Here is a 20,764-nt window from a genome sequence, read left to right as displayed (position 1 = left end):
AGTGACTTCATAGAATCAGCTCAGCACTGCAGTAATACTCACTAAAAACTCTTTATATCTATAAAAAACCTCAGTGAGGAAAAATCTCTTATTATTATAAAGAAAAAAGAGTCTGTCACTCAGTTTCTTATTCTATAAGATTCTTTATAATCTATAGATTATTCTCTGATCATTATACAGATTCATCTCATATCTTTTATACAGAAGAGCTTCAGTTGACTCTTAATCATTTTTATAAGATTCTTATATAATTATTACACAGATTTATCTCATAGATAAATCACTCTCTATAAGATTATCTTTATTAAAGAAAAGCATTTACAAGTTAATCTTTCACTCATTCTTATAAATCATTATTCTTTGACACTGTAGAATTGTGAGGAATTTTTCATTCTTTTATTAACTCTGTAGATTTGTAGAATCAAGATATTTACAGTCTGCAATCACTCTTTATAGTTATATAGAAAGATTCAGATCTGTAATTCATAATAACTCTTTATTTACTAGAGTGATCTGACTGTTTTACAGAATTACTCACAGTGTAAGCAAATCTCTTTAAAGTAGTATAAATATCTCAGATCTATCTGTAAAATCTCATCTTTTTTTCTCTTTTCTGTAATAGCTCTCATTCTTATAAACTGTGAGTATTCTCATTCATTTATAAAGTGTTCTTATTCAGATAATAGAGAGAGAGTGTTTCTAATAATATCTATATATTAATTCAAGAACTTCTCAAGAATAAAAATTTTTCAATTTCAATATCTTTATAAATAATGTCTGACTGCTACTAAGCTTTTTATAAGTGTCTTTACAACTTCTCTGATCTCTTTTTAGTAGCTGATGAAGCAGAGATATTATTATTTACAACAGTGTCTTCACTCTTTTCAGTCTCATCACTGTATCTGATCTTCAGACTAGCAGTTAATTTCATGCCTTTCTCAGATCAGTTTCTGACTTTAAGCAACATAGTCTCACTCTTTACTGTAAGTCTCTCTGTAAGTAATTTCTTACAGATTTTAACTAACAGTTCTTACAAAGCTCTCAGTGTTGTCAGTGTCTTCTGTAGTCTTATAGGTCTATAATCACTCTTTCTCTGTCTGCATAATCTCTGATCAGATATATACAAATATGTCTAGATTCTCTATCAATGATTCTCATACTGCAGCACATTTTCACAATTTCATTATTAATAAAAGATAAGTTCTCAGATATCTGTAAAATTCAGATAATGAAGACAATGTGAATATTATAAATTTATTACAGAAGTTGATCTGAATAGATAAGTTCTCTCTTCACATCTCAATTATTTCTGGGCTGAATACTTCAGTATAACTAAGAAAGTGAATACAGCTTTATAAGAAATATCTGATTATATATACAGATGATCAGCTCTTAAGACTCTGCTACAACTGTATACACTCTGATATTTAGCTTCTCTGAAGTCTGTATATTTCTAACAGTCTTTATATTAAATGCAACAATTATCTGTATTATAAATATAATACTCTCTACTTCTTTAAAGAAGAAAATTGATAGTTGTGAGAAAATTAAGTATTACAGATATTAAGAATGTGAGTGTGAGTTTTCTTTATTTTTTCTTTATTAATCTCTAAGTCATGTTCACAGTTCTGTTTTTATTTTCTTATTTTTCAGCTTTAATAAGAGTATGACTTCTTCTTCTCTTTATATATATCACAGACTGTTCATTTCAGTAGCAACTCATTATCTTATAGATTAGAGTTTATAAATAACAGTGTTAATATCTTTATTATAATCAGGTTCTTAGTAAAGACTATGTCATTCTGACTTATTAGAATTTACAGTATAAAAGTTATGTTTCAGCTTCTATAGATGTCTTATCTACTCAGATAATTCTTAAGTGAACTTATTTATCTTATCAGAATACTCTTATTACTGAACCTTGAATTAGAGCTTATAATCTCATTTCTCTGAGTTAATAATCTCTTTGATCTAGTATTCTCTTTCACTCTCTAGTATCTTATAAATAGAGTGATGAGTCACAGAATTCTCTTCTAAGAATTTCTTATATTTATAGAGTAAAGAGATATGAAAAACATTATATATCTATAACTCAGATAACAGTTTCAATCTGTAGAACTGTGAGCTAACTTTCTTTATAATCTTATAAGACTCTATCTGTTAGAGATTCAGCTTCTTACTAGATCTCTATATAATAATATTTTCTAAACTCAGTCAGACTCTATTATCTTTCTTAAAACTCTTTATAATATACTTAAAGTTATAGTATCTCTTCTGATACTCTTGAGTCTTTCTTAAGAATTTATAAGCTTTCTTTCAGATATTCTGAATTCTCTCAGTCTGTTTATAAGTATCACTACACTCTATAGTGTACTCTCACAGATCTATCAAGATTATTCACAGATAAGTCTTAGTGAGTATCTTAAAAAGAGTTTTATCTATACTGACATGCTTTAAGTTATTGTATATAAACTCTGTAAGTAATAATTAATGTATTCAGTCATTCTGATTGTAATTAACAAAGTATCATAGATACTGTCTTACTATACTTATTAGATATTCTATCTGATCATCTGTCTATTGATGAAAAGCTGTGCTTAGATCTCACAAGATCTTCAGTATAGTTATCAGATCAGATTTGAACTTCTCTATAAAGATTAATTCTCTATTTGAGACAATGTTCACAGATAATTTATATAACTGAATCACATTATAGATAAAGATATAAGTTAAATTCTTTAACTTCAAGTTCTTACAGATGAATATAAAGTATGCTATCTTAATAAAGTAATTCACTATCATCAGCACACTGTTAAAGCAGGCATTATATATGTTATTACTTTTAGAGAGATTCACAAGAATATTTATTTCTAGCTATTTTCAAGATTTCTGTGAGATGAGTAGAGAAGTAAGTTCTTTATATAATCTGAACTACACTATCTATGAACTCTGATAAATAGTATAAGAATTCACTATCTTCTTTATAAGTTCTCACATCTTGAGCTAGAAGTATTTTCTTATAAGTAACTCATAAGTTCTAGTATCTATAAAATAATCTGCTAGAGAAGAGTTATAATATCTTTTAATAAGTTCTATACATAGAAACTCATTTACAGGTATATAAATTCAGTTCTCTTTTTATAAGAGATTATTTAAGTCTCTTTAACTCTTTATTTCTGCAGAATTGATTTCTGCTGTGAGCAGTTTCTGAATATACTGAGTATATTCATTCTTTAGTTGTAGTTCAGACAATCTGAATAGAAGATCTTATAAAGACTTATACTCTATTTTCTCTTATATCAGATCTTTTACAGTGCTTCTCAAAGTCTGCAAACTCTTCAGATTATAGATATTCTCTTCAAGAATTCTTGTGAAGATCTTCAGAGTGTTGACTCTCAGTGTTATAGAGAGTAATTATACAGGCTTCTTCTCTCTCTTCTCTCTCTTCTCTCATAGAGAATTAAGAGACTCTTCAGTCAATCTCTTTATAACACTTAGTTTAAGTATTCTGTAAAGCTTTTCTGTCTTTTCTAGTCTCTCTATATCTGTTATTCTAATCTTCTTAATATAGTCTGATCTGTGAAACTATCTGTCTGCTGAGTTCTTAGTTCTCTTGATATATTCTATCTTAAATCAGAACTCACTCAGTCTTTGAGCTCAGTGAATCTGTCACTGTAAGAGTTTCTTGATTGAAGTAAACTGTTATAAACTGTTATAATCAGTTCTAACAGTAATCACTGTTATAAGACTTTTAAAGTAGTAATATCAGTGATAGAAGAATTTCACTATTATAAGAAACTTCTGATTATAAATATTATAGTTAATCTCTGCAGATTACATCTTCTGTAAGAAAAAAATCACTGAAACTCAGTTCTCATTTAACTGTACTTATAAGATTATTTCTGAAATTGTAAAGAAGAAGATATCTATTTCTAATCTGATTAAGAGTAAGAAATTAAAGTGAAATAGTATCACTGTATTTATAAATATCTGTTTCAATCTTATAAAGACTCTGTGAGCTTCTGAGATAAGAAAGTTCTTACAGTTCTCTCTTCTTAATAATCTTTTTATTCTTTATTTATGAAATGACTTCTTCTTATTTTCACTCTTTAGCATGTCTGTAAGAGTTAAGAAGATTCTTATAATTATAAAGATAAATTATCTATAGAAATTTACAAAGCTCAGAAAGATCTGAATCTTATAAATACTAGTTAACTTCAGTTATAATAGAATAGTCTTAATTTATAAATATTTCATCTGAATATTATCTGCAGTAATTATATATTCTAGAAAATTAATCTGATAGATACTGAAGTTGTACTTTATAAGCTTAATATACAGTTCTGCCTCATCTAAGATCTTTAATATACTTTATATATACTCAGTGTGTTCTTTCTTCTTTATAGAGTACATCATTACATCATTCAGATATATTATTATAAAGATATTCAGATATATATGAAGTATTTTATTAATAAAAGACTGAAATACTGTAGAGATATTAGTCAGATCAAAAGACATTACTAGATATTTAAATAATTTCAGTGTAGTTCTAAAGACAGTCTTTTATTCATTCTCAGACTGTATTCACAACTGTGTATATATATTAGTTACATTCAGTTGTGTGAATATAACAGCTCTTATAAGATGATTAATTACATTCTCAATCAGAAATAGAGAATAGTGATTCTTTATTATCTTAGAGTTCAGATTACAGTAGTTTATATATAATTTAAGATCTTTATTCTTCTTCTTTATAAATATTACAGAGACTTCTACAGAGATCTGTGAAGATCAGATAAAGTTATTCTTCAGATTCTTCTTTATATAGATTTGTAAGATCTCTGTCTCATAATAAGAGAGCTTATAAATTGATTCTCAGAAGAGTTTCTACTCTTCTATTAAATCTATTATCAGATTCTTCTTATAGTGAGAAGAAAGCTCAGCTATCTTTACTAAGTTAAATATCTCTATAAGATCTTAATATTTCTCTGATATCTGAAGCTCAGTTTCTATAACTATGAAGTTCTCAGATATTTATAAAGTTATTATATAGATAAGCTTGTCTTCTCTAATTAACTCTGCAGTATTAACTGATTCTATCTTCATAAGTAAGTCTGTTAACACTGATTGAAAGTATAAATCTAACTCACAGACAGCTATGTGTGAATTATATCTTTAAAGTTATATAAGTCTTAAGTACATATTATCTGTGATATCTGTAATAATCATAGTTTCTGTAAATCTTCTTCAGATTCTGAAGAGTTCTTGCAATTCAAAGATAACTCTTATAAGTCTCTCAGTTCTCAGATCTGAGTTCTCACACTCTGCTTATTATAAGAGTAGATTCTCAGTTTTCATCATTCAGCTCATTTACTTCATGAGCTTTAGAGACACTATAGTAATCTGAGATTGTGAGTTTATTAATACTTTTCATACTTACAGAGTAGCAGTACTGCAGCACAGTCTCTTCTCATAAGTAAGTATTTTTATCAAGAAAACAACAGATTCAGATATCAGTTTTAAGACTTTTAAAAAGACTGTTACTGACTCTGTCTGTGACTTCTTAAATTTCTATTTTGATTTATCTGAACAGTTTATACAGAGATATTCTAATTTAGAATAGATAAAGCAGAGTCTCTTTTTCTTAATCTCTCTGTTATATACTCTGTTTATAGAAGCTTATAAAGCTCTTTCTCTCTACTTAGTAGTTAGATATAAATCTCTCTGTATCTTATCATCTTTTTCTAATAAAACTATTCTCTATTATTCTAGTTCTTATAGAGCTAGTTAATAATTCACTCTTCACAGATCTGTGACTCTCACAGTGATTTATAAGTAATGAATAAGAGTTATCAGTTTCTTCAGAGTCAAGAGCTTAGAGTCTTACTCAATGAGTTTATTCTATATATCTTTATTCAGTCTCTTTATAAATATTATTATTCAGATCTTATTTCAGAGCTCTGTTTTCACAGATCTTAATTTATATCATAATTTTATAAAGCACTGTGAGTAATCTTTATCAGATTTCTCATCTCTTTTTCTAATATTAATAATTATAGTCTAGATATTCTCTATTCAGTTTACAGAGTTTCTCAACTTATTCTCTAGATAGGTCTTAAAAACAGATTAGTAGAATCTCTTATAATTATTGTCTAGATAATTCAGTTAGTTCTTGACTTCAGTGTAGTAGAGATCTGTTATTATATAAGTAACAGCTTCTTCATCTTTTATATCACATAGCTGAGCTTGTGAGTCAATTTCAAATATCAACTTGTAAAAGCTTTTATAAATTATAATTTAATAAGTGATCTTAAGTGATTGTAACTTAAGAAAGTTTCTTTTCAGTTTATAAGTATCTCTGAAGATTATGTTTAGAGACTCAGTTTAAGAGTGTTTACAGATAGTAAGTATTTCTTATAGAAAGATAGCTTGATCTTATAAGAGATGCTAAAGAATGTTCTTCACTGAGATTGATTTATTTATAAGTTCAGAGAGTTTCTCTGTCACAGATATAGAGAATAATATTCTGTGAGTGATTAATAAGTTCTCTAAGACTTCTTTTATAAGAGTTATTCATGATTCAGATAACTGCTTCTGAGTATCTGTAGTAGAGTTTGCAGAAATTGAAGTATACAAGTTTCTAGTTCTTTCAGTTATAACAGGCAGTTGCTGACTGACTGAGCTTGAAATGTAAGAATAAGTGCTTACAGATGATTATTTAAGTGTTTACATCTTGATGTGATATATACTGTTAACTACTAGAAGTATTCACAGTAGAAAGATAAAATGTAGAGATTAAATATATAATAGCATTCAAGCTGAGTTGTGAATAGTATTCGCGAACTTCAGTCTATATAGTTGTATGTAGTCAAGGGCCGCTAACTCTATTGATTATATAAGAGATAGGAATAGAGGTAAAGAATCCGTGAGAAGCGGGATTTCTTACAAGAAAATAGCAGAGCTTCTTCACTGAAAGATTATCATACTCTTGAGCTAGATTAAAAACTTGTATATTATGAGCAGATTCTTTCATTTCTGAGTATATATATACAAAGTTCATCTTAAAATCACATGCTGTCAGAATATTCTGTGAGATTCATTCTTTTTAATTTAATCAGTCAGATTGCTGATTAGAAGAAATGAATATTAAAAGATAAGTATCATTTAATATTTTAATATAATCTTTAAAGAATGATAACTGCTTAAAATTATCACTGAGCAAGTCTTTGCTATATTTTATAGAATATTTTAATAATTGTATAAGCTGACTGTAAAGCACACAGAGTGCTTTCAACATCTCATAAAATACTCTATATAAAATAAGTGAGTATTTTTAAAATAATAAAAGTTATATTATAATTATATAAGAAGTTAATTCTTATTTTAAAACTGTATCAAGTGAATGCTCAAACCTTTTCACAGTATCTTAATATAAAGATTCTTATATAATAATATAGAGAAATATCATTGCTTTCTCTTTTATCTTCATTGTATCTATAACACTGAATTCAGAGATAGTTGTATACTTTTTGAGAAGAATAATAAATTGAATGAATATTTCTTGATAAAAATGTGTGATATTCTTAATATAATTAGAGTGAGTATATGAATTCAGCAGCTGAGCAGTTGTAATATGACGGAATTGAAGCAGTGACTAGTCAGCAGTATCATGTAGAAGTTGTTGTTTGAGAAGCTGTATAAGTGAGCTTGACTATCTTGCTTCAATAGTGAGCTTGTGAGCTACAGAATTATTGTGAGAATATCACAGATATAATACTTAGTATACTAAGAAGATTGTATAAGAAATATAGTAACTCTTGTATATATTCTTCTAGAAGAAAATGAATCACTGATTTTTTAATCAGAAGTCAGCATCTAGCTATTCTATATAGATAATGAGTGAATACTCTTCTTTCACTCTATAAGTAATAATAGCTAAAGTGATATCTCAGCAGTATCTCACTATTATGAAAGAGTAATTCGCTGACCTTGTACAGAAGTAAGATTCTTATATTTATTAATTAAATCTTTCTATATTATATCTGAATGATGTCATAGAGTGATGGAAAATCAGTTTGAATAATCTGTGAGATAAATGAAATCATTCACAGAGAAGTAATAAGCTATATAAAACTGTAATAAAATCTTAACATAGCTGAGAGTATAATAATACTCTTCTCTGTAAGAGTATAGTTCTGATGCTCTCAAGATTATCAGATTAGAAATTATCTTTGTTATATAACAATAGTTATTAACTGATTTTAACAGTGTATATACTGTGTGTGATACAAAGAAATAGATAAGTTTCTCTACTAACTGTGTAAATCTTCTTTTCTCATCTCTATTCAAATTAAACATATGATAAGTGAATTTCTTATATATTGATTTAAAATATGAAAAATGTAGTTAATAAGTGACTTATAGATCTCTCATTATATTCTGTTCTGTATATGAAATTCTCTGCAAAAGTAGTGTATTTTAGAGACAAAGCTAACAGTAGTAGGTGAATTTTTTTAAAAAGATCTTCTCTCTCTGTAATATATTTTTCTCCCTCTCTCTCAATCTGTAATAGTAAGTGTATAAGAGCATCATTCTTTAAAGATAATAAAAAGGCTTATTCTGATACTTTTTAGTGATTAAATATCTTCATAGTGTGACTGCAGCGTCCGTGACTGTTAAGAAAGACAGTTTGAAGATGAAGACAGCAGTATTGATAAACTGTGAAAGTATTACTCTTATTATCACATCTTCTTCTTCTTCTTCTGCATCTCTTACAGCTGCAGCAGTAGAAGCTGTGTCTTACAGTGAGATATTATCTCTTCTACTGATTAATTTAACAGTATCTGATTCTTTCTCTGTCTATCTCACTGCTGTTGAAACACTGTCCCTTTTCTCAATTAATATAGTAATGTATAATTCTATGTGATTATTCAGAGAGAATCTCAGAGAAAGCTTGATTCTGAGAACAGTGACTCTGAGAAGTTCAATCTGTAGTTTCTTCTCTATGACATGTCTGAGCTCTGCTCAGAATGCTGCTGAGTTGAGTCTGCAAAGTTCTGCAGTTTCTTTATCTTCTCTCTGTGAGAAGACTCTAGTGTGATCTCTGACTGATATTATCACTTATCTACACTACACTAAGCAGCTGAAGAAAGAGAAAATCTTATATATCTATCTCTTCTCTTACTTCTGTTATTTTCAGTATATCTATAACAATAACTTCTATCTCTCTGTAAGTATTACTTTATAAGAAGATATTATATCAGTTCTGATATGAAGCTCAGATATCTAAGCAGTACAGAGTAAGAGTCTCAGAACTTTAAGTGTTAATAGATTCTATTAAGACTGAGAAGATCTCTCTTACTTATCTATAAAAGAAGATTAAAGTGTGAATCTCTGAGATTAAAAAACATCTTAGAATGACTAATCTTAAGAAGAGATTAGCTGATACTGCTAGACTGACTGTGTGACCATGTCTGAGATCAGGACCAGATTTTTTGATAGTTTCATTATCAATTTGACTGATCCCATTACACGGTTTTAACATTAGATAGTAGTCTCATACTGTCTCAGTGAAACTTACTGTCTACTCTTATCACATTTTTCAAATGAGACTATGATTTTCACTTCTCAATTTAAATTATTTTTATTACTTTAAATGACTTTAAATCTCATTTGAGTGTTATTAAAAAGTGTTACTTTTTAAAAAATTAAAAATAGTCTAAAAAAAACCTTAAAATGTCTAAAAATAGTAACTTTATGTCAAGAATGAGACTAAATGAGATCAAATGAAACCACTTTCTTATTTTTTTCAAGTCATGATTTCATTTTAAGATCTGATATATAGTCACTTTACATGTTTTTTTGATAGCTAGTCCCAGCGGGATTCACGCCAAGAAATGTATGAGATCAGATCAAATGAGATCAAATGTGAAATTCATAGTCTCAGCAGCCAGTCTAGATACTGCTATTAAAAGTGCTATAAAGATTAATTACTGATTAAAGAGAATCTCACTTCAATTGAAGTAGATAACTGAGATACTTTGTAAATTAATAAGTTAATACTTTATATATTTCTCATACTCTTCTGTGATATTGCAGTACTAACTTCTCAGTAGACAAAGATACTGATACTGAAGACTTCAATGATGAAGAATGAGTTTAATGAGAGTATGATTATTAGTGAGTAGATCTTAAGATCTCTCTTTTTACTTTTTCTGCAGACTGCAGCTCTATTAAAATAGTAGCAGTCTGTAAATTAATAATATTAATCTCATTGATTTCAAATATCTCTTTCTTTTCTTATTAATCACTTCAGAAATTTTACACTTGTGTAGTCTTATTAAACTTCTAAAAACTCTTTGAGAGAAAATAGAAGAAGAGTGTTATAGAGTTTGTAAGATATCAGCTTATTACTGTGAGATTAACTCTAAAAAACTCTTTGAGAAAAATAAGCAGTCTTAAGTAGTATTTCTTATTCAATGTCTCTGATGTGTAACAGAGCAGTCTCTACTAGCTATTTCATAGCTTGTAATCTCTTTCTCAGTATTTTTCAAATACTCAAGTGATTCTCATAAATTCTCCGATAATGAATAATCTTCTTATTTAATAAGATATTAAAGCTTACTGTAATACATTTATTTATTCAATATTTTCTTTATAAGATATTCAGAATCACTCTTAATCTTAATATTATTTAACTGAGACAGCTTCATCTCAGAGTATTGCTTATAGAGCTTTAAATAAAAAATGTGAAATACAGAATGAATTGATTTCAATTCTGAGAGTAATTTCAACTTATATATCTGCTTACTTATCACTCTTATTACTGAGAAAGATTCTACTCATCACTTACTGAGCTTTTTATATAGTCTTATTTAGACTGGCCGGCGGAACCATGAATTTCACATTTGGTCTTATTTGGTCTGATTTCATACATTTCTTGACGTGAGTCTCATCAGAATCAACTCTCAAAAAAATCTGAAAATGAATCATTTCTGAGAGAAATAATGTGAAAAATGATCAGATTTAATTCAAGAACAGTGAAATGAGAGTAATTTCTCAGAATAAACTGTGAAAAATGATTATTCTTTCAAAATCAGAATGAAACTGAAACTCAAGATCAAAATCAGTCTCATTCAGTTCATTCAGTGATTACTTATATAATCAGAATTTGATAATAATTATTAGTAATGCTCATGAAATAACTAAATATATTCTTGTGTAAGTTTATTCTTCACTTTCTTATAAAAACTACACTTCTCTGATATACTGTGATCAGAGATATTTAACTATTTAATAATTTCATATTTTACAATCATGAGTTTCTTGATTATTTCTTCTTATAATTGTTCTCAGTAATAGTGATAAATATCTCAACTTGAGTTGAACTTTCACTTCATTCTCATCTCTATCAATGAAATTGTCAGAATATCATGTGTCATCAGTGTAATAGTTGAATATATACTCTCAACAATTTTTCATAACTCTAGAATTGATTTAATGCATAAATTTATCAGATCATCTTGAAGATAGTGATCAAATTCAGTTTTATAAGTATGTAGTTTTACCTGATTTTCAGTTGTAATCAATGTATATAAGTTCTGTTTCAAAGTTAGTATTATAGTTCTATGTGATATAAAGTGTTATCAAAGATTGTTACTTACTAGAGAATTGTATTTCACTGTCTTTATATCTTAAACATCTGCTTGTTCAAATCTCTGATAGTTGACATTGTAGTAGTCTCAGACTAATTTAATATATGAGTCTCATTTCTCCTCTGTTTAATTTTAAGAAGTGTAGATATTAACTTAATAGAAGAGATCTAGTAGAGCTGTTACAGCATAGTACTTTATAAAAGATTGTTTAGTTTTACTATAGTAATATATCAGTTTATTTCTTAAAGTAATAATAGTCTGTGCTATAGCATCATTTCAGACTGAATTTCTTTTTGAGTGATTCAACTGCTTCTTAAGATAAGTAAATAAACTGTTATACACTTATCAGACTGACTGCAGTATTAATATATAAGTAATTAAGACTGTCTTTGTTATCTTATAAAACTAAAAGAGTAAATTAATCACATATTTCAACTGAGTTTACTTCATATCAGAAAGTTTCAATATCTGAATCTTTTTCTAATCAGAGTGTTACACTCAATGATTAATCATCTGACATAATCAAAGAGCTTAAACAGTTATCTCATATATTAAACTTCACTGTGTTCTAACATTCTGTATTATATTCAGTGATGTGACTGATTTATTTATTTATTGAATATCATGAAATCATTATTATTATTTAGAGAAGATACAAATTGTATTAGCAATGTTTTAAATCTGTGATATTTAAATTATTAGTCAATCTATTTAAAATTAACAGTAGTGTTATCAAAAAGCATTACTAAAAAATAATATTAAAAAGTATTGTTAAAAAACATTATCTTTTACAAAGTGAATATAAAAGTTACCTGAGTAATCACTTCTATCTCATTCTTATCTCAAGAATTAGTCATCTCATTATTCTTCATCTCAATGTTAAGATTCTTTATGCCTCAGTGACTGAATGATTAATGCGGCCACCTGGTAGCGCCTTGGCATGGGAAACCAAGGTGTGTGAGTGCGAAACCCGCAGGGGATATATTAAATCCGGAACTCAAGCACCTCAGGTTTCTAATAAATACAGAGGTGTACAAATCACTTCAATAAAATCACTCTATGTTCCTGGGCTGGGAAGTTATTATCGCATGTATCTAATTGTCACTTCTTTGTATTTTCTATGTTCTTGTTATCTTGGCGTGGTCTTAACACCTGTATTTCCTTCTGTATAATCAACACTTGGCCTGTATTTAACATCACGCAAGGACTCATCATAAGCTCCGCTTGCATATAAGTATAATGAAAGAATAATAATAATAATAATAATAAGATTCTTTATCAGTGTTTGTATCACAAGTTAAATTACATGAGCAATGCAGAGAATATGACCTTATTTATGATTTCAGAAATGCAAAGTCAATTTTTACTTCAAGCTCTTCATCATAGTATAGTTATTTACAGCATTATCAGTTGTAATTATAAGAAGACTGAGACTAATATCTTAATAGTCATTTTTAATCACAGTCATTAATATCTCTGCTATATAATTCTCAGTATAACTATTGATCAATGATTTAAATTCAATTAATATTTCTTGATAAGTTCAGTTCTCATCAATATAATAATATATAACTCTTATAAATGCAAGATTTTTTGTACTAGTTCATGCATTTACTGTGAGAGATACTCTTCAATAATTCTTCAACTCTGATTCTAGATATTATATATTAACTTTATAGTGTGTCTTGAGATTGAACTGAAGACAGAATTGATGTAAAATATGAAGATTTGAATTAAGCATTTAAAGAAGTGTTCAGAATTTGAGGTTTTCAATTAATTGAAGAGAAAGATTCAGAGATATATATATATAAAGTAATTATTCATGAAAGTTATTAGATGAGAGTTGTGAAATTAGAGTACTGATACATGATTATTTTCACATAATTTTCTTCAAATTAGAAAATTAGTATTATTAAAAATTATTATCTAGTAGAGTAACTTATCAGCTCAGTAGTAATTTTCTAATTATTTTTCTTTTATTATCTGTATTCTGATAACTTCAGATATTAGAAAATTTCTTCAGAGTTATAATCAGTTTATAATGAATGTTTCTGAATAAAGTTAGTGATTATAGTAGAGAGATAACTCTTCAGTAATCTACAATATAATCTGTTAATAATTATTTCATAGTTCATCTCAGTGTTTATATTGAGTTTTTCATAAATTTCATGATCTGAAATCAGTTGTGAAGAATAAAGTGATTATTCATTATAATTGAAAGAGAGTATTCTGTGTTGAATTGTAAATAATATAGACTTTGTAATTCACAGTGATTTCTTAAAGAGTTTTTAAATCTTCAATAGAAGTAAAAGAAGTGAAAGAAGTGAATTTAGAAGATATAATAATAATTTAAGAAAGATAATAATTTATTTTTAATAACTGATCACTGATGTGTGTAAGAAGAATTAATATAAGAGAAAATAATCTTATTTCTTAGCTTAGATATAATTTTAATACTAACTCAGATTGAATATCATTGATGTATAAAAGTAAATAAACAATCTTGATTAATCTCTGTCATATTTCTTGAAATATATTAATATTATGAAAGAGAGTATTATCAAATTGTGTTATTAAATGATATCATTAAAAATATATTAATATTATGAATATCAATATTGAAAAAATGTTGATACTTATACATTATAGTGATTTATGAATTATAATAGTTAAATATATATATATATATATATTATTCCTGACTTGATTACAACTTGTACAATAATTTTGAAAAACTTAAAATTAATTTCAATTATTAATCATTATGAACTTATAACTAACTAATATAAAAAGAAAAAAACTTTTTCTACTTATTATCTTTCTACTCTTTCTTATTCTTCTTATCATTCTTTATAATTCATTTCTCATTCTTCTTCTTCTTCTTCTTCTTCTTCTTATCTGAGATAATAATTGTCTCAAAATCTCTCTTCATTGTCTTCTCAGAGAAGGGTTCTCACTGCTTTCTCTCAGCTAGATTAATCTATATCTCAAAATCCTGCATTTTCTGATCTGCTGTCTTGAGTTCCATCTCAGTGATAAGCAGATTGATATACTCAGAGAGCAGAGCTGTCTTCTCAATATTATAAATTATGAAGTATATTTGAGATCTGAATAAGACCTTAATTCTCTTCTTCTCTATCAACTTCTGCTAATTAATTAGAGAACAGAAGTGTTATTAAAAATCATTATCTATTAATAAATAAAAAACTTATCAGTTTTGACTTCTTTGTCTCTTACTTTAACATTCTCTTAATCTTCTTCTGTCACTACTTATTTATAGTAATACTCTTCTTCTCTCTCTCTCTCTTCATCTTAGTCTTAAATTATTCTCAGAACTTCTTCTAATCTTATTACTACTATATAAGACTCTTCACTATCTTCTTCTTCAATCTCTTATAGACAGTGTTATCTGCATTATTTCTATACTTAGTTCAGTCTAAATCTATTAAGAGTATTACTTAAAATTATTATTATTCTACTTTCTTACAGAGTCTCTTCAAGATATTATAATATATCTTACAATCTGTCTTCTCTTATTTAAACATTTTCTTCTTCTCTCTCTTTAATCTGTAATAGTACTCACGCGTCTTGATAATCTGCAGAATCATAGAATATTTGAAGAGAGATAACATAATTAATTTCAGTGAGTGTTAAAGAAGAGTGAAGATAGAAGAGATAGTTAGAAATAATATGATAATAATAATAATAATAATGATAATAATAGTAATAATGATAATAATAGTGATAATGATAATGATAATGATAATAATAATAATGATGAAAGAAGAAGTGCATTGAAATATATTACTGACTTATTAAATATAAAGAGACTTAAAGAAAATATTAATAGCTTTCAGTAATATACAGAAATAGTTACAGTGTTATATAGTAATATCATCTTCATTCAATATATACACTGTTGATATTTTTTGTATACAGTTATTATATAATCTGTATCAGAGATACATGTAGAAAATAGATCTTTATTACTAGAATCAATGATTGCAGCAATTCTCTGTTTTCATACTATAAAGATAAGTTATTCTCATTTCTTTCTTCTCTCTTTTCTCTTCTTCAATCAATCACTAATTTCAAGCTGATATGAAAACTATTAAAACACTCTCAGAAACTCTCAAATTGAAGAGTATAGACTAATCAAATTTCAAATGTAGAAGAAATTAAATTATCTTCTACAGATTCAATTACTTACTTCTCTTTAAATAAAACAGCAGTTGCATTCTTCTCTTCTCTTAATCAAATGAATCATAGTCTGTGAAAAGCAAGTATTATATCAGATTATAATAATCAACACAGTCTCAGCATGCAGAGCTGCATATGTACAGTGTGTACTGAACTGAAAGACTGTATAAGTTATAAATCAGTGATAGTATGTCAGAGAGAGCTATGCAGTATAAAAAAGCTATAACTCTCAGTCACATACACAGAGAGTGAATCATCATAATAAGTGTATATATATTAAAGTAATACTTTTTAATAATACTCAGTCTCTGATATAATGAAAATAGAGTCTCTCTGTGAGATCTGTTTTTATCAGAAGTAAGAGAATCTTATATTTCTCAAGATTATCTTCACACATCTTGTCTGTGAAATTAATGAGAGAAATCATTGATTTCAGCATTCTGTTCTTAATATTATTCAAGTGATAGCAGAGTTCATTCTGATCACACTTTTTAAGTATATATTTTCTAATTATTCACATTTATATAGATATATACTGATTATTTATTAGATAATATTAAAATAATAACTTATTATAACTGTGATATTCTCACTATAAGAGATACATAGTTGATGATGAATATTATAAAGACTCTGAGAAGTAAGTATTTTAGAGATGCTACAGCTCTGTGATCTTGATTTTTTTTTATTTTTATTTTTTTTTATTTTTTTCTTTCTCTTCTTTTTTTCTTTCTCTTTTTTTTTTTTTTTTTTTTTTGTTGTGATTTTTTCTTGTTATTTTTTTTTTATTTTTTTATTATTTTTTGTATTTTATATTTTATTTTAATTAAAATGATATTAATTATCATCTGTATTTAGAAAAGTAATGATATTTGATAACACTCTCTATTGAATTTTCAACAAATGAGTACTATGTTATAATATTATATAAGTGAGAAATGATTTCATAATCTCATTTAATGTCATTTTCAATAATGAAATCAGAATGAAAATGTGACTAAGAATTCAAATATATTCTTTATCTAAGACTAGATTTTTATTTAAAAAGTGAATCTGAAACCTTTAATATTTGAAATAATGTGATTTGAGATCAATGTGATAAATATAAATTATAATCACAAGTAATGCTTTTCAGTAATATGATAACTGTAAAGTTTAATTCTAGTCTCAGACATGATCACACGGTCAGTCTAGTCTTATTATCTTAATATTCTTTGCTAAAAGTAGTACTTGATTCTCTATTAAGAACTTTATTGAAAGATGTTTTTAATTATAGTATTTTATCTACTACTTCTGAGTATGATGAATACTTTTTACTATCTTCTTATAAATTTTATTTAAAAGTTTTAATCTAGTTTTTACTTCTGATACTGAGAAATACTCTATTCTCTGTATCTGATTAATATTCTGACTGTCTATTCTCTTCTTTGAAATATTATTCATGATGTCACTAAGTAATGAACAATTATATTCATAATAAATATAAAAAGAAGATACTTTTAAGATTATATTCTTTGCATTATTATACATAAATTCAGTGATTAGAAGATGTTTAAGTTAATTATTCTGATAATATAAACAGAATACTTAAAGATGTTATTCTAATTTCTGATTCTGACATTCAGTCTGATCATCTGTCTGTGAATAAAATACAGCACTGAGAAGATATTTTATTATAAGATGATAGTAAAAAGCTGATCAGTATTTACTGATGAAGAGGAATTCTCAATCTGTTATCAATGATTTCAGAGCACTGTGATCATGAATAATAATATCTAAAAACAGGTCAGTCAATTCAGAAGCTGTAATCTTTTTATAAGTAGAGATATATTTAGTCATCTTTATAAAGCAGTTAACAATGATTAAAATTAAGTCATATTCTTTAACTCTTATTGACTTCAGCAGATCAACTATGAAATTCATTGATAGATTCTGTCATAAGTAGACTGATCATGTGACCGTGTCTGAGACCAGAACCGGAATATTTGATGATTTCATTATCAATTCAACTGATTCTATTACACAGTTTTAACATTAGATAGTAGTCTTATACTGTCTCAGTGAGACTTACTATCTACTCTTATTATATTTTTCAAATGAGATCATGATTTCCACTTCTCAATTTAAATTATTTTTATTCCTTTAAATAACTTTAAATCTCATTTAAGTGTTATCAAAAAGTGTTACTTTTTAAAAAATTAAAAATAGTCTAAAAAAAACCTTAAAATGTCTAAAAATAGTAACTTTATATCAAGAATAGAACTAAATGAAATCAAATAAGATTACTTTCTTAATTTTTCTAAGTAATGATCTTATTTTGAGATCTGATATATAGTCACTTTGCATGTTTTTTTAATGATTAGTCTCAGCGGGATTCATGTCAAGAAATGTATGAGATCAAATCAAATGAAATCAAATATGAAATTTATAATCTCAGTGATCAGTCTAGTTATAAGCTCTTTGAAATAGATAGTGATGCTAACTTGCTGTATTACTTATACTGTGAAATCTTTATTCTTTAATAGATATTGTAAGTCTCAATATAACCGTGTCATGCTTACTCACTCTCTCTAGTGAGTGCGTCACAGTGTACAGAAAATCACATCATAGAGAAAATATTTTCAATATCTTTATTCTTCATCTTCAAATAATCATCATTAATTATAATCATGTCTAAATCTTCTAATTACACTGAGAAGCAGTTGCAAAGAGCTGTTGATATGTATAAAAGCAATTCAAAATTAAAAATCATGTCTCTGCCGCGAGAATTCAAAGTCTCATATGCTACCTTGTATGGGAGAATCAACAGGAAGAAATCAAGAACTATGAGAGTTTCACTGAATTAAGCATTGAATGACAGTCAGGAAGAGGCAATTAAGATATGAATTCATCAGTTGAATATTATTAATAAGGCCGCCTGCTACAGATATAAGCAGTATGATGACAGACAATTCCTTGCTAATCTGAAGAGTGTCTGACTGTAAGCATTCAAACTTGACACTGTGAGAGCTGGCTTTGCTGATCACAGAATGTATTCAGTTAATCATGATATAATTCTCAATTAATTAAGACCTCTTACCATTGATGATGCTCCGGATCTCAATATATACAATGGTGATGATGATGTATGCAATCACTTTATCTCACTGCCTGCAGATCAACTGTCAACTGTCTTCTTACAATTAATCTCTTCAGAGATAGTTGCAAAACTATGTCATCAAATCAATGCAGCAGTCAAGGCCTTAGAAGATGTGAAGAATACTCTTACATCTGATTTGACAAGGCAGTTGAACAAGATCTTTAAGGGTAGCATGATCCAGGCGGAATTGAACACACATCATGAGAGTGAACTTGCAGGTCATTATTAAGCAAATAGATATCAGGTTGTTAAATCCTCTCACAGGCAGATGCAAGTAGATGAAGTTCTCACTATTAAGAATGCCAATTGCAAGATCACAATCTGTAGAGCAGATGAGATGAAAAAGATATTCAATAAGAGTCTTTGATTGATTGAAATCAAATCTATAAAATCTACAGTCACTCAATTACAATAAGATAATTCTATAGAATCTTAATCTACAGTGAATTCTACATCTTCTAATGAGTATATAGATAATCTTTATGTTATAGATAGATGTGATGATGATTATTAATTAATTTTTGAAGATCACTATATTCAAAATATTTTCTGTACAGTGTGGTTTTCCGTACACTGTGGCGCACTCACTAGAGAGAGTGAGTAAGCATGACACGGTTACTCTTTAACATCTGTCTAAAGTTTGTCTTAAATATATTTATATTTTAGAAGCTCTTCAGTCTTCTCTAATCTGAAGTGTTCAGTATGACAATTATTATGATGAAATGTCAATAACTTCTAACACACTGCTTTGCTATAAGAGATGAAGACTGAATTATTTAGCAGTAGCAGTTTACATTCTTCTAGTTATCAGTGACTTGATTTCTTAGTGATATCATCTCACTCAGAGTCTGTCTCTTTTCAGTATAAACTGAACTCTTTCTTCTTTAACTTCTGAATTAAAGCTGCAGTAGTGATATTCCTCTGCTATACTTTATTAATAAATTCTAAAAGTAGTCAGATTGAAAGATTGTGAACTATTTTATTCTTTATCAATTCAATGATAGTAAGATATAACATGAGAAACTCATGATCTTCAGTGTTAGTTCTCTGCAGAGACTCAGATTTTCTTTCATCTTCTATACTAAGTTACACAGCTGTCTTATCAGCACTGTTTCTGAGCTTCAGAGAATCTTAATTCTCTACAGTCAGCTTCTTCTACAGTGATAACAGAGATTCTTTTATAGAATTCTTCTTCTCATCAATGATATTATAATCAGACTGTTTAAACAGTATATTAACAGAGTTAAGTCAATCTGAATAGTATTAGATATAAAAATCATACTCTGAAAGCAGCTTCACTCATCTGACTTAATGTCTCATCAAGCTCTTTATTATCAAGAAGTAATGTAGATTTGTATAATTAGTGAGATTTTACACTGAGTACTTACTATTCTGAAGATAATATTATCAGATCTTAAAGAATTCAACAATTACTAATATTTTTTAATCATGAGTATCATATCTTTCTGCATGAGTAATAACTTCTTGAAGAAGAAGATCACTGATCTTTATTTACAGTGTCTTATAGACTCTGTAAAAAAATCTTCTCTCACAGACATTTCATTGTCTGTATCTCTGAGATTTACTATCTCTTAATTCTTTCAATGTTGAAAGATCTTCAGTCTCAACTGTGAAAAGATTTCACAGATCTTATTTCTGAATACATCAGTCTTACACTGACTGAGTAGATTGAAGTTAAAGTTATTCAGTATTGTAATATCTATAAAAGATTGTTTCAATTCTGCAAATACCTGTACAGTGTCTTAGA

Source organism: Blastomyces dermatitidis, assembly GCF_000003525.1.
Source record: "Blastomyces dermatitidis ER-3 genomic scaffold supercont1.6, whole genome shotgun sequence".
Lineage (NCBI taxonomy): Eukaryota > Fungi > Ascomycota > Eurotiomycetes > Onygenales > Ajellomycetaceae > Blastomyces > Blastomyces dermatitidis.
This window is presented reverse-complemented; position numbering follows the sequence as displayed.